General features: G+C 50.4%; 1 long non-coding RNA gene across 1 annotated transcript in view; it reads left to right on the top strand.

Moving 5' to 3' along the window:
- The window catches only part of LOC129019360 (uncharacterized), a 43,605-nt gene extending 32,583 nt beyond the window's left edge, over nt 1-11,022 (top strand). Inside the window, exons 2-3 of the long non-coding RNA XR_008495618.2 lie at nt 5,860-5,983; nt 10,872-11,022. This is a non-coding gene — a long non-coding RNA (uncharacterized LOC129019360). The remainder of the gene's footprint in view (nt 1-5,859; nt 5,984-10,871) is intronic.
- Nucleotides 11,023-12,458: the final 1,436 nt, after the last annotated feature.

The following is a 12,458-nucleotide window of genomic DNA, read 5'->3' as shown; positions in this document are numbered from 1 at the left end:
CCACGCTGGGCTAATTTTTGTATTTTTAGTAGATACGGGGTTTTACCACATTGGCCAGGCTGGTCTCGAACTCCTGACCTCACGTGATCCACCCGCCTCAGCTGGGATTACAGGTGTGTTAATTTTTTATTTTTGTAAAGATGGGGGTCTCACTATGTTTCCCAAGCTGGTCTCCAACTCCTGGCCTCAAGCCATCCTCCCACCTGGGTGCTGAGATTACAAGCATGAGCCACTGTGCCCTGCTCACCCAACTTTTAAAATAATGAGCTTTCAGTGGGGCGTGGTGGCTCACACCTGTAATCCCAGCACTTTGGAAGGCCAAGACAGGTGGATGACCTGATGTCAGGGGTTCGAGACCAGCCTGGCCAACATGGTGAAACCCCGTCTCTATTAAAAATGCAAAAATTAGCTGGGTGTGGTGGTGCACCCCTGTCATCCCAGCTACTTGGAGGCTAAGGTGGGACAATTGCTTGAACCCGGGAGGCAGAGGTTGCAGTGAGCCAAGATCGCGCCACCGTACTCCAGCCTGGGCAACAGAGCAATACCCCATTTCAAAAAAAAATAAAAAAATAGCTTTCTTTTTTTTTTTTTTTTTGAGAAGGAGTCTCGCTCTGTCACCAAGGTTAGAGTGCAGTGGCGCAATCTCGGCTCACTGCAAGCTCTGCCTCCCAGGTTCACACCATCCTCCTGCCTCAGCCTCCTGAGTAGCTGGGACTACAGGCGCCCGCCACCATGCCCGGCTAATTTTTTATATTTGTAGTAGAGACGGGGTTTCACCGTGTTAGCCAGGATGGTTTCGATCTCCTGACCTCGTGGTCCACCTGCCTCGGCCTCCCAAAGTGCTGGGATTACAGGTGTGAGCCACGGCGCCCGGCCAGAGCTTTCTTAAATCAAATACCAGATACCATATTACTTCAGTAGGAATCTTAAATCAGATGACATCATGTGTTGGCTTGAAATTGCACTGTGGTTTCTCATGGTTCTTAGAAAAAATTCAGAAAGTTACTTCTCATGGTCCCCAGGACTGCTGCTGGCCTCTCTGTCTTCATGTTCTACCTCTCCCGCCCCCAAATTCCTGCTCCAGCCACACTGCACTCCTTCTTGTCCTGACCACATGGCTTTGCTTATTCCTGCTTCAAGGCCTTTGCACTTGCCGTTCCTTCTGCCTGGGATGCTGTTCCCCCTGATGGTTCCTGTGGGAGGCAGTATCTGAGACAGCCTCCAAGGGTCCCTGCCTCCTGGCCTTCAGGCCCTTGTCTAATCCCCTCCCCTTGAGTGTGGGCTGGATCTAGCGACTCATTTCTTTTTTTTCTTTCTTGGAGACAGAGTCTCACTCTGTCACCCAGGCTGGAGTGCAGTAGCATGATCTCAGCTCACTGCAACCTCAGCCTCCCGGGTTCAAGCAATTCTCCTGCCTCAGCCTCCCAAGTAGCTGGGACTACAGGCGTGAGCCACCACGCTCGGCTATTATTTGTATTTTTAGTAGAAATGAAGTTTCACTAGGTTGGCCAGGCTGGTCTCCAACTCCTGACCTCAGGTGATCCACCCATCTGTCTCCCAAAGGGCTGGGATTATAGGCATGAGCCATCGCGCCCAGCCTAGGGGCTCCCTTCTAACCAAAGAACATGGCAAAAATGATGGATGTCACTTCTAAGATTAGGTTATAAAAGACGGTGATGTCTGGGCCAGGCGTGGTGGCTCACGCCTGTAATGCCAGCACTTTGGGAGGCTGAGGCAGGCAGATCGCTTGAGGTCAGGAGTTTGAGACTAGCCTGGCCAACATGGTGAAACCCCGTCTGTACTAGAAACACAAAAATTAGCTGGGTGTGGTGGTGCCTGTAGTCCCAGATACTGGGGAGGCTCAGGCATGGGAATCGCTTGAACCCAGAAGGCAGAGGATGCAGTGAGCTGAGATCGCGCCACTGCACTCTAGCCTGGGCAATAGAGCGAGACTCCATCTCAAACAAAACAAACAAAACAAAACCGTGATGTCTGTTCTGCTGAATTCCCTCCTTCTTGTCAGCACTCTCTCTTGCCCACTGGCTGGCTTGCTCTGATGAAGTCAGTGGCCATGTTCTGAGATGCTCTTTGGAGAGACCCACGTGTCAAGGAACTGAGACTAGCCTTCAGCCAACAGCCAGTGGGGAACTGAATTCTGGCAACAGCCACATGTCTGAGCTTGGAAGTGGGTCCTTCCCAGTTGAACCTTGGGAAGGCTATAGCCCAGCAGATGCGTTGACTATAGCCTTGTGAGTGGCCCTAAGCCACATCCAGATTTCTGACCCACAGACACTGTGAGATAATCCATGTTGTTGATTTAAGCTACCAGATTTTGGGGGTGGGGCAATTTGTTAGGCAGCCATAACTGACTAATACAACTCCCTCACCTCCTTCAACTCTTTGCTCAAGGGTCACCTTCAGGCCGGGCGCAGTGACTCATGCCCATAATCCCAGCACTTTGGGTGGCCAAGGCAGGCAGATACCCGAGGTCAGGTTCAAGACCAGCCTGGACAACGTGGTGAAACCCTGTCTCTACTAAAAATACAAAAGATTAGCCAGGCGTGGAGGTGGGTGCCTGTAGTCCCAGCTACTCAGGAGGCTGATGCAGGAGACTTGCTTGAACACAGGAGGCAGAGGTTTCAGTGAGCCGAGATTGGGCCACTGCACTCCAGCCTGGGCAACAGAGCGAGACTCTGTCTCAAAAAAAAAATAAAAAAGGAGTCACTTTCTCAGTGAGGCCTTCCCTGGACACCCAATTAAAATTGCAACCCTGATCCTCGGCACTTCCTGTTTGTCTCCCTTGCTTTATTTTATTTTTTTCTTTTTCTTTCTTTTTTTTTTTTTTTTTTTTTTTTTTGAGATGGAGTCGCACTCTGTTGTCCAGGCTGGAGTGCAATGGCGCAATCTTGGCTCACTGCAACCTCTGCCTCCCAGGTTCAAGCAATTCTTCTGCCTCAGCCTCCCAGGTAGCTAGGACTACAGGTGCACACCACCATGCCTGGCTATTTTTTTTTGTATTTTTAGTAGAGACAGGGTTTCACCATGTTGACCAGGATGGTCTCAATCTCTTGACCTCGTGATCCACCCGCCTCAGCCTCCCAAAGTGCTGGGATTACAAGCGTGAGACACTGGGCCCAGCCTATTTTTTTCTTTACTTTATTTTCCTTGTTGAACCTACCACCTATTTTATTTAGCTAATTCATTGCCACCTTCCCCCACTGGAAAGTTGTCTCTGTGAGGACAAGGGACTTTGTCTGGTTTGTTTTTTTTTTTTTTTTTGAGACGGAGTCTTGCCCTGTTGCCCAGGCTGGAGTGCAGTGGCACAATCTCGGCTCACTGCAAGCTCTGCCTCCTGGATTCACGCCATTCTCTTGCCTCAGCCTCCCAAGTAGCTGGGACTACAGGCGCTCACCACCATGCCCGGCTAATTTTTTGTATTTTTAGTGGAAATGGGGTTTCACCGTGTTAGCCAGGATGGTCTCGATCTCCTGACCTCATGATCCACCCATCTCGGCCTCCCAAAGTGCTGGGATTACAGGCGTGAGCCACCGCGCCCGGCCTTTGTCTGTTTTGTTTACTGAATTTAATGAATTAATTTTAATTTTTATTTTTTGAGTTGGGGTCTTGCTCTGCTGCCCAAGCTGGACTGCAGTGGCACAATCATAGCTCACTGCAGCCTTGATCCCCTGAGCTCAAGCAGTCCTCCCACCTTGGCCTCCCAAAGTGCTGAGATTACAGATGTGAGCCACTGTGCCCAGCTTAAAGGGGCAATTTCTATTTTATTGGTTGATTGATTGATTGATTGATTGAGACAGGGTCTCATCTTGTCGTCCATGTTGCAGTACAATGGTGTGATCATAGTTTACTGCAGCCTCAACCTCCTGGGTTCAAGCCATCCTCCAGTCTCAAACTCAGAAAATCAGCTGGGGCAACAGACATCTGCCACCACACCTGGCTAAATTTTTTAATTTTTTTTTTTTTTAAGACAGAGTCTCACTCTGTCGCCCAGGCTGGAGTGCAGTGGCCAGTGACACAATCTCGGCTCACTGCAAGCTCTGCCTCTTGGGTTCACGCCATTCTTCTGCCTTAGCTTCCTGACAAGCTGGGACTATAGGCGCCTGTCACTATGCCCAACTAATTTTTTTGTATTTTTAGTAGAGACAGGGTTTCACTGTGTTAGCCAGGATGGTCTCGATCTCCTGACCTCGTGATCCACTTGCCTTGGCCTCCCAAAGTGCTGGGATTACAGGCGTGAGCCACCGCACCCGGCCATTTTAAAATTTTTTGTAGAGATGAGTTCTCACTATGTTACCCAGGCTGGTCTTGAACTCCTGGCCTCAAGCAACCCTACTTCCTTGGCCTCCCAAAGTGTTGAGATTACAGGCATGAGCCACCATGTCTGAACTGTTTACTGGATTTTTTTTTTTTTTTTTTTTGAGACGGGGTCTCGTTGTGATGCCCAGGCTGGAGTGCAATGGCGCGATCTTGGCTCACTGCAACCTCCACCTTCTGGGTTCAATCAATTCTCCTGCCCCAGCCTCCTGAGTAGCTGGGACTACAGAAGCGCGCTGCCATGCTCAGCTAATTTTGGAGATAGGGTTTCACCACATTGCCCAGGCTGGTCTCGAACTCCTGACCTCAAGTGATCTGCCCGCTTCTGCCGCCCAAAGTGCTGGGATTACAGGTTTGAGCCACCGTGCTCGGCATTTTTTTTTTTTTTAACATGGAGTCTTGCTCCGGCTGGAGTGCAGTGGTGCGATCTCGGCTCACTGCAGACTCTGCCTCCTGGGTTCAAGTGATTCTCCTGCCTCAGCCTCCCAAGTAGCTGGGATTACAGGTATGCACCACCACATCTGGCTAATTTTTCTATTTTTATTAGAGATGGGGTTTCCTTATGTTGGCCAGGCTGGTCTTGAACTCCTGACCTCAAGTGATCTGCCCGCCTTGCCTCCCAAATTGTCCAGATTATAGGTGTGAGTCACCGTGCCTGGACTGCTGGATTTAATTTAAATATACACCTACCATGCTCTCCTGTCTCCCTGGGGTGTGGGGCTCCATCACAAACTTCTGGTTTTGCAGCCAGACTTTGCAACTTGGGGTCCTAGTTGTCCTCCTCTCATTTGAGCTGAACTGTCTGCATACGATTCCTTCCCCTCCCTGCCTCCCTCAAATTGCCATGGCTTTCACATCTTCCCAGGATCTCAGGAATTTTTTCAAGGACAGGAAATCCTCCTCCTGACCAAATATAGAACCAGAAAGCAGTCACCCATGTCTGCTCAGCCTGGACTTGGAGAGGTGGAGAACTGGGCTGGTGCACCACCCACTGGGGCTTTCTTGTTCCTTATGCAGCTGCCTCTGGACAACCTTGATGGGCAGGGGGGCTGGGAACCCATGTCATGGGGGTGGGGGATGATCTTCAGCTCTGGAACACTGTCCTGCATGAATTACACCTTTGGGGGGCTTCTGACAGCTGTTCCTGAACACCCCATCCATACATGTACTAGCCACTGCATGCAGCCCAGCAGACCCCCACTCCAGCCCTCCTGTCCTTGAACTACAAACTAATGAGGAGATGCAGACCCTATTCATGAAAGGTCTGTGAGTCTCTATGTAACTGGGGAGCTCGCAGGCTGGCTGTGTGCTGAATGTTTTCCATTTGTCCCATTATGGACTGAATTGTGCCCCTCCAAATTAAAATGTTGAAGTCCTAACCCCCAATGTGACTGTATTTGGACACAGGGCCTTTAAAGAGGTAATGAAAGTTACATGGGGTCATCAGGGTGAGGCCTTAATGCAAAAAAACTGGTGTCCTTATAAGAAAAGGAAGAGATGCCAGAGATCTCTCTCTCTCTCTTCAAGCACACAGAGGAAAGGCCATGTGAGGACACAGCAAGAAGGCAGCCGTCTGCAAGCCAAGAAGAGAGTCCTCACTAGGAACCAACTCTGCTGACACCTTGCTGTTGGACTTCCAGCCTCTATAAATGTGAGAAGGAAATTTCTGTTGTTTAAGCCACTCAGTCTATGGTATTTTCTTTGTTGTTGTCGTTTTTGAGACAAAGTCTTGCTCTCTTGCCCAGACTGGAGTGCAGTGGCATGATCTCGGCTCACTACAACCTCCACCTCCTGGGTTCAAGCAATTCTCCTGCCTCAGCCTCCCAGGTAGCTGGTATTACAGGTGCCCACCACCATGCCTGGCTAATTTTTGTATTTTTAGCAGAGACGGGGTTTCACCATGTTGGCCAGGCTGGGCTCGAACTCCTGACCTCAAGTGATCCACCTGCCTCGGCCTCCCAAAGTGCTGGGATTACAGGTGTGAGCTACTACGCCTGGCCCATTTATGGTATTTTCTTATGGCAGCCTGTGATGTTTATTCTGTGTTATCAACTTAACTAAGGGGTACCCAGAGACCTGGTGAAACACGATTTCTGCCTGTGTCTGTGAGGCTGTTTCTGGAAGAGATTAGTGTTTGAATTAGTAGACTGAGGAAAGAAGATCCACCCTCCCTAATGTAGGTGGGCATCATCCAATCCATTGAGGACATGGCTAGAACCAAAAGGCAGAGGAAGGTTAAATTCATTCTCTCCTCTCTAGCTGGGACATCCGTTTTCTTCTGTCCTCAGATACTGGCGATCCTGGTTCTCAGGCCTTTGGTCTCGGACCCGGGACTTACCCCATCTGCTCTCCTGGTGTGCAGGCCTTTGAGTTTGGGCTGGAATCACACCACCAGCTTTCCTGAGTCTCCAGCTTGCAGATGGCAGATTGTAGGACTTCTCAGCCTCCATAATTATATGAGTCAATCTCTCATAATAGATCTCCTCTGTATCTATATATATCCTATTGGTTCTGTTTCTCTGGCGAGCCTTGACTAATACACAGTCCAAGCTGACGAAGACGTACCCCTTGCATCAGTTCAGGTCCTCTGAGAAGCTGATGCTGAGATGGAGTTGAAAGTACAAGAGATTCGGCCAGGCGCCGTGGCTCACACCTGTAATCCCAGCACTTTGGGAGGCCGAGGCGGGCAGATCACGAGGTCAGGAGATCGAGACCATCCTGGCTAACACGGTGAAACCCCGTCTCTACTAAAAATACAAAAAAATTAGCCAGGCGTGGTGGCGGGTGCCTGTAGTCCCAGCTACTCGGGAGGCTGAGGCAGGAGAATGGCGTGAACCCGGGAAGTGGTGCTTGCAGTGAGCCAAGATCGTGCCGCTGCACTCCAGCCTGGGCGACACAGCAAGACTCTGTCTCAAAAAAAAAAAAAAGAAAGAAAGTACAAGAGATTAACAGGGGGAGACACCCGTGAGTGACAGAGGGGCAGTGGAGCAGGAGCTGATGGGGACAGCCTTCAGACAGTGATGGAAGTCTGAAGTCTCTGCATGCAGAGGGGGAATAAGGAGAACTGAGCAGTGTATCTTTGGGATACGGGCCACCCTTCATCTTCCTCCGCCCTGTCCCATGCCTAGGACGCTGATATGTAAGAACTCATTGCCAGGCACGGTGCCTCAAGCCTGTAATCCCAACACTTTGAGAGGCTGAGGCAGGTGGATCACCTGAGGTCAGGAGTTCGAGACCAGCCTGGCCAACATGGAGAAATCCCAGCTCTACTAAAAATACAAAAATTAGCCGGGCGTGGTGGCACATGCCTGTAATCCTAGTTACTCGGGAGGCTGAGGCAGGGGAATCACTTGAACCCGGGGGGCAGAGGTTGCAGTGAGCTGAGATCACACCACTTAGGTGCGCAACCTAGGTGACAGAGTAAAACTCTGTCTCAAACAAACAAACAACAACAACAACAAAACCTGAAAATTAGCCAGACGTGGTGGCCCATGCCTGTAATCCCAGCCACTCTGGAGGCTGAGGCAGGAGAATCGCTTGAACCCAGGAGGCGGAGGTTGCAGTGAGCCGAGATGACGCCATTGCACTCCAGTCTAGGAGACAGAGTGAGACTGTCTCAAAAGCAAACAAACAGACAAACAAACAAAGAACCCATTAATAGCTCCCTTGTCCTCTGGCTTCAGTTGGGTTCAGCCAATAGAAAGCCTCAAAAGAAGGTTAGAAGGCAGAGGAGAGAGGTGGGGAACATTGGCTCTCTGCTTCCTCCCTGTATGGTTGCCTGCATCCCTGCAGTCTAGAGACATTTAGGGTTGTTGCAACTTGGGATCCTGCTAAACATCCACCAATGCACAGGACAGGACCCCCCAACAAAGAATGGCCCAGCCCCAAATGTCAGTAGTGCTCAGGTCAAGAAACTCCAGCCTGGGCAACATAGCAAGACCCTGTCTCTAAAAAATAAAAATAAAAATAAATTAGCCAGGCATGGTGGCGTGCATCTGTAGTCCTAGCTACTCCAGAGGCTGAAGTGGGAAGATGGCATGAGCCCAGGAGTTTGGGGCTGCAGTGAGCTGTGATTGCACCATTGCATTCCAGCCTGGGTGATAGAGCAAGACCGAAAGAAGAAAGAAAGGAGAGAGGGAGAGAGACAGAGAGAAAGGAAAGACAGAAAGAAAGAAAGAAAGAAAGAGAAGGGAAGGAGGGTGGAGAGGAAAGGAAGGAAGGAGAGAGGAAGGGTCAGGTTTGGTGGCTCACAACTGTAATCACAGCCCTTTGCGACGCCAAGATGAGTGGATCACCTGAGGTCAGGAGTTCAAGACCAGCCTGGCTAACATGGTGAAACCCTGTCTCTGCTAAAAATACAAAAATTAACCAGGTGTGGTGGTACATGCCTGTAATCCCAGCTACTCGGGAGGCTGAGGCAGGAGAACCACTTGAACCTGGGACGCAGAGGTTGCAGTGAGCTGAGATCATGCCACTGCACTCCAGCCTGGGTGACAGAGTGAGACTCTGTTTAAAAAAAAAAAAAAAAAGAGCGAAAGAAAGAAAGGAAAAGAGAGGAAAGAAACCCCTGCTCTAGAGGTACAGGAACCAAATACTCCCTCCCTGAAGCCTCACAACACTGTATTAGAGGCAGGCACTAATATATACCCATTTCACAGAAGGGAAAACTGAGGCTCCAGGAGGTAAAGTGACAGGGCCAAACTCAGACAACTGAGCTGGGTGCTCACACTGCTCTTGAGCACACAAGACTTAGTGTTTAATAGATCAGTAGGGTGACTACAGTAAACAGTAATCCATTATACATTTCAAAATAGCTAGGAGAGGCCAGACGAGGTGGCTCACGCCTGTAATCCCAGCGCTTTGGGAGGCCAAGGCGGGCGGATCACCTGAGGTCAGGAGTTCGAGACCAGCCTGGCCAACATGGTGAAACCCTGTCTCTACTAAAAATACAAAAATTAGCCAGGTGTGGTGGTGCTTGCCTGTAATCCCGACTACTCGGGAGGCTGAGGCAGGAGAATGGCTGGAACCCGGGAGGTGGAGGTTGCAGTGAGCTGAGATCGCACCATTGCACTCCAGACTGGGCAGCAAGAGCAAAGCTCTGTCTTGGAAAAAAAAAAAAAAAAAAAGCTAGGAGAGCTATTTTGAACATTCCTAGCGTAAAGAAAAGATAAACCTTTAAGATGATGGATACTGCAATTACCCTGATTTGATCTCTACACATGATATGAATGTATCAAAATATCACGTACCCTGAAAATATGTACCTCTATTATGAATCAGTTTTAAAAATCCATAAAAGCTGGGTGTGGTAGTGTATGCCTATAGTCTCAGCTACTCAAGAGGCTGAGGTGGGAGGATCGTTTGTGCCCAGGAGGTTGAGACCAGCCTGGGTAACAATGCAAGACCCTTTCGCTACAAAAACTAAAAAACTTAGCCGGGTATGGTGGAGCGTGCTGGTAGTCTCAGTTACTCCAGAGTCTAAGGCGGGAGGATCCCTTGAGTCCAGGAGTGTGAGGCTGGAGTGTGCTATGATCACACTACTGCACTCCAACCTGGGTGACAGAGCAAGACCCTGTCCCTAAAAAAAAAGAAAAAAGAAAAAAAAAAGGCAACTGGGCATGGTGGCTCACACCTGTAATCCCAGCACTTTGGGAGGCCAAGACAGGCGGATCACCTGAGATGAGGAGTTCGAGACCAGCCTGGCCAACATGGTGAAACCCCATTTGTACTAAAAATGCAAAAATTAGCCAGGTGTGGTGGCAGGCGCCTGTAATCCCAGCTACTCGGGAGGCTGAGGAAGGAGAATCGCTTGAACCTGGGAGGTGGAGGTTGCAGTGAGCCGAGATCGCATCACTGCACTGCAGCCTGGGCAACAAGAGCAAAACTCTGTCGCAAAAAAAAAAAAAGTGGCAGCAAAGATAGCAGTGGGTAGGGGTCCCCATGTAGCCACTTGGACAAACTCTTGGTTTCCCAGCAGGGGCACTGGATGGGGTCTACTCAGAATGGGTGGGGACAGCTCAGTTATCAGTATCTGATGGAAGAGCATCCCCAGCAGAGGTCCCAGGGAGTAGAATGGCCCCAGGATGGAAGGAAGACAGGGAGACTGGCTTCACCCTCTTACTTGTCTTCCCTTCCTCCTAATCCCAAACTGGAGAAAGGGTCAACTCCAGGCCAGGAGATTCCACCCCGCGGTATACTGGAGCTGGGTCAAAGTGGCTCACAAGAGTCATTTCATTATGCAATCTCTTCCTAAGTTGGGATTCAGTGGCATCACACTCATAGCTTGAATTCAGCAAAGGGGGAAGAATTTACACCGTGGAAATTGGCAAACACTACAAATTGGGTCTCCTCCCTGCAGCTGGCTTACTAGCACATCATTGATTACACCTGGACACCACCTCACAATCCCCTTGTCCCCTCAAACTTCCCCCACCCTGTCAAGGAAATCTCACATTCACAGCTTGAAGTCAGCCAAGGTGGCAGAATTTACACCGCTGGAATTGGCAAACACTACAAATCCTCTTCTCTCCCCACAACAGGTTCACAAGCACACCACTGTTTACACCCATCTAGAAGGCCCCTCCCAGCTGATATCTTTCTGCTCACCTTTCAGGAAGACAGACAAAACTCTCTGCCTTCAGGTGGGGCAAGGTAGGTGGCCAGGCTGATAGGAGAGGCGGATGACAAACATCATGACAGAGGGTGATGAAGAAATCTCACACAGAAAACTATAGCAGAAGCTGGGCACAGTGGCTGACACCCGTAATCCCAGCACTTTGGGAGGCCAAGGCAGGAGGATCGCTTGAGCCAAGGAGTTTGAGACCAGCCTGGGCAACATACGGAGACCCCATCTCTACAAAAATTAAAAGATTAGCTGGGCGAGGTGATGCACACTTGTAGTCCCAGCTACTGGGGAGGCTGAGGCAGGAGGACAGATTGAGACCAGGAGTTGGAGGCTGCAGTGAGCTATGATTGCACTACTGCACTCCAGCCTGGGCAGCAGAGTGAGATCCTGTCTCTAAAATCAAAGAAATAAAGAAAACAGCCAGGCACGGTGGCTCACGCCTGTAATCCCAGCATTTTGGGAGGCCGAGACTGGCAGATCACCTGAGGTCGGGAGTTCAAGACCAGCCTGACCAACATGGAGAAACCCTGACTCTACTAAAAATACAAAATTAGCCGGGTGTGGTGGCGTGTGCCTGTAATCCCAGCTGCTCGGGGGGCTGAGGCAGGAGAATCGCTTGAACCCAGGAGGCAAAGGTTGAGGTGAGCCAAGATTGCGCCATTGCACTTCAGCCTGGGGAACAAGAGTGAAACTCTGTCTCAAAAATAAATAAATAAGTAAGTAAATAAATAAATAAAAAGAAAACAACAGCAGGGAGAGGGTAGGGGGAGAAGCAAGAGACAGGGGCGGCCATTTCAGATTGAGGGGCAGGGAAAATCCCTCTCCACCCACTGTGCAGACCCCAGTATCTTCCTGCCCCCGTCCTGCCCCCATTCACCACATTATTGCATGTCGTGATCTTGTTTTTCATCCCTTCCCTCCCCTCCTATCCCCCTGAGTCCTTCCAGAGGCTCTTGCTCAGCTGCTCCTGGGTCTGTCCTGCTCCCTGGAATTTTTGTCATGCAGAAATTTCTCAGCCCGGAGCTCATTTCTGCCCACTTAACTCATCTTTCACCTGAAATTGGCTTTGCTGCCTGCTCCGGGAGCGTCTTTGCTGCTGTTGGAACGATGCACATGGGTAGTGACTTGAAGGTCACCCTGTCCTTTCGGGAGCCCCGTGGTCACTGCCTGCTCTCCATCCACCTCACCACAACACCACAGCCACTGAGGGGCCTCCTTCGGCTGGTGCCTACTCAGTGGGGCCCCCCCACCCCCAGCCAGGGCTTATCCACCCTGAAGGAAGGTGGGGTCTAGCTGACTCCAAGTGGGTGGGGAGGGCACCCAATACATATCCTGTGGTCCAGCCTGCTTTGCTCTGCCTCAGTTTCCCCATCTGCTCATCTCAGCAACTCCCAGGGGAGCCTCTGGGGAAGAATCTCCAGACATACAAGAATAAGGCAGAGACCGGGTGCAGTGGCTCACGCCTGTAATCCCAGCGCTTTGGGAGGCCGAGGTGGGCAGA

This window comes from Pongo pygmaeus, chromosome 20 (genome assembly GCF_028885625.2).
Source record: "Pongo pygmaeus isolate AG05252 chromosome 20, NHGRI_mPonPyg2-v2.0_pri, whole genome shotgun sequence".
NCBI classification, from domain to species: domain Eukaryota; kingdom Metazoa; phylum Chordata; class Mammalia; order Primates; family Hominidae; genus Pongo; species Pongo pygmaeus.
This window is presented reverse-complemented; position numbering and strand designations above follow the sequence as displayed.